The 2754-nt window shown below is 39.0% G+C and overlaps 1 pseudogene; it reads left to right on the top strand.

Moving 5' to 3' along the window:
• Positions 1-250: 250 nt before the first annotated feature.
• On the top strand, positions 251-959 carry LOC104665640 (annotated as a pseudogene).
• Positions 960-2754: the final 1795 nt, after the last annotated feature.

The following is a 2754-nucleotide window of genomic DNA, read 5'->3' as shown; positions in this document are numbered from 1 at the left end:
TAATTATACTCGTTTTTATATTTGCCTTTACTGGTGTTCTGTATTTATTCATATGGCTTTGATCTACTGTCTGGTGTCCTTTCATCTCGGCCTGAAAGACTCTCTTTGTGTTTTTCATAGGGAAAGCCTCCTAGTGACGAACTACTTCACTTTTTTTCAATCTTTCAATGTTTTAATTTCTTAATCATTTTGGAAACATAGTCATGCCAGATAAAGAATTCTCAGTTGGCAGGATTTTTTCCTTCAGCACTTTAAATATATCATAGCTTGGGCAGCGGGAGGAGTGGCAGCGGCCAGGCAGCCCAGTTTCGCGAAGGCTCTCCGAGTGCCACGGTCCGCAGGCACCCCGCACTGCGCCTTCCCCGCCGCCAGGATGCTCAAGAGGAAGGTCAGCTCCACCGAAAGGGCCGCCAAGGAAGAGCCCAAGAGGAAATCGGCGCAGCTTGTCAGCTAAACCTCCTGCAGAAGTGGAAGCGAAGCCGAAAAAGGCAGCAGCGAAGGATAAATCTTCAGACAAAAAAGTGCAAACAAAAGGGAAAAGGGGAGCAAAGGGAAACAGGCTGAAGTGGCTAACCAAGAAACTAAAGATTTACCTGCAGAAAACGGGGAAACGAAAACTGAGGAGAGTCCAGCCTCTGATGAAGTAGGAGAGGAGGAAACCAAGTCTGATTAATACCATATACCATGTCTTACCAGTGGTTCCTGTCTCCCTTCTTGTACAATTCAGAGGAATGTTTTTATCAACTATTTTGTAAATGCAAGTTTTTTAGTAGCTCTAGAAACATTTTTAAGAAGGAGGGAATCCCACTTCATCCCATTTTTTAAGTGTAAATGCTTTTTTTTTAAGAGGTGAAATCATTTGCTGGTTGTTTATTTTTTGGTACAACCAGAAAATAGTGTGGGATATTGAATTATGGGAGACTTTGGCTGTCTCGGGTGTCAGCTTAACATTCCATACATGGGGGGTTAGTTTTTATATCCTAGAATACAAAGCATATTAAATGGCAATATGGGGTCAGTCCTGCATTTAATGTCTTGAACATTTTAAATTACTTCTATTCCCATGTTGTTTTTCAGTAGAATTGTTTCCTAAAGAAAACCACTCCTTGATCATGGCGCTCCCTGTCAGAATTGTGTGCACTCTGTAGCATCTTTGGTTGTGGTAGTCCTGTTTTCCTAATAACTTTGTTACTGTGCTGTGAAAGATTACAAATTTAAATGTGTAGTGTACATGCTATCCAGTTGTGAACTGGTGGGCCACATGTAACAACTGACCAACATGTGAAGATACTGGTACTTGATAGCCTCTTAAGGAAAATTTGCTTCCAAATTTTAAGCTGGAAAATCACTGGAATGACTTTTAAAAAGAATTACAATACATGGCTTTTTAGAATTTCATTACATATGTTAAGAATTGTGTACAAATTGAAATGTCTGTATTGATCTTCAACCAATAAAATCTCAATTATGAAAAAAATATATATGTATCATCCTTCTGTCTTCTGGCCTTGGGGCTTCTGATGAGACTTTGGTCATTAATCTTGTTGAGGGCCCCTTGTATGTGACAAGTTACGTCTCTCTTGTTAGTCTCCAGATTCTCGATTTGTCTTTGTCTTTCAACGGTTTGATTATAATGCCTTGCTGTAGATTTCTTTGGTTTTATCCTAGTTGGAGTTCACTGAGCTTCTTGGATGTATATGTTCATGTCTTTCATCAAATTTTGGAAATGTTTGACCTTTATTCAAATATTCTTTCTGCTCCTTTCTTTCTTCTGCTTCTCAGATTCACATAATGCATATGTTTATATACTTAATGGTGTCTCACAGGTCTCTCAGGCTCTGTTTATTTTTCTTCCTTTTTACTTTATGCACCTCAGACTAGATGATTTCAATCTACCTAGCTTCAAGTTTATTGATTCTTTCTTCTGCCTACACAAATCTGGTGTTGAAGCCCTCTAATAAATTTTTCATTTTGGCTATTATATTTTTCAGATCTGAAATTTCTATTTGGTTATTTTGAATAAAGTCTAGCTCTTATTGATATTCTCTACTTGTTCACACGTAGTTCTGGTTTACCTTAGTTCTTCCCTTATGGTTTCCTTTAGCTTTTTGAGCATATTTAAGACAATTTATTCAGTGTCTTTGTCTAGCAGCTCCAATGTTTGGACTTCGTTAGGGACATTTTCTATTCATTTTTCCCCCATGCGAATGGGCTGGGTGTTCCTGTTTCTTTGTATACCTTATAGGTTTTTGTTGGAAACTTGGCACTTTGAATGTTACAATGCGGTAATTCTAGAAATCACATTCTCCCTTCCCCTGTCCACAAGGCTTGCTTTTGTCGTTTGCTGTGAGCTTCAGCCATTCATTTATTTAGTGACTTTTCCAAACTATTTTTGCAAGGACTATATCCCTTGTTGTGTATGTTCACTGAAGTCTCCATTCTGTTATCTCAGCAGTTAGTCAGTGATCTGTAAGGGGTTTCCTTAAATACCTGCAGCCAAAAGGAAAAACAAAATAAAAGATATTCCACCAGTCTTTGTAAATTGGCTCTGAGCTGCGGTACTCCTTTAACACTTAACCAAGCAGACTACAACTCTGTCTTAGCCTTCACCTCTGCTTGTGCAGAGCCTAATCAGCCAGAGGTGCAAGCCTAGGGTCATCTCATATCATTTCTGTGCATGACTTCAGCCCTGTGCATATGTGTTATATTCTAGATTCCCTGGTATACACGGAAGCTTTTCAAAGCCCTTATTCC

Source organism: Rhinopithecus roxellana, chromosome 20 (genome assembly GCF_007565055.1).
Source record: "Rhinopithecus roxellana isolate Shanxi Qingling chromosome 20, ASM756505v1, whole genome shotgun sequence".
Taxonomy (NCBI): Eukaryota; Metazoa; Chordata; class Mammalia; order Primates; family Cercopithecidae; genus Rhinopithecus; species Rhinopithecus roxellana.
Note: the sequence above shows the minus strand (reverse complement) of the source record. Positions and strands in the feature narration are given on the sequence as shown.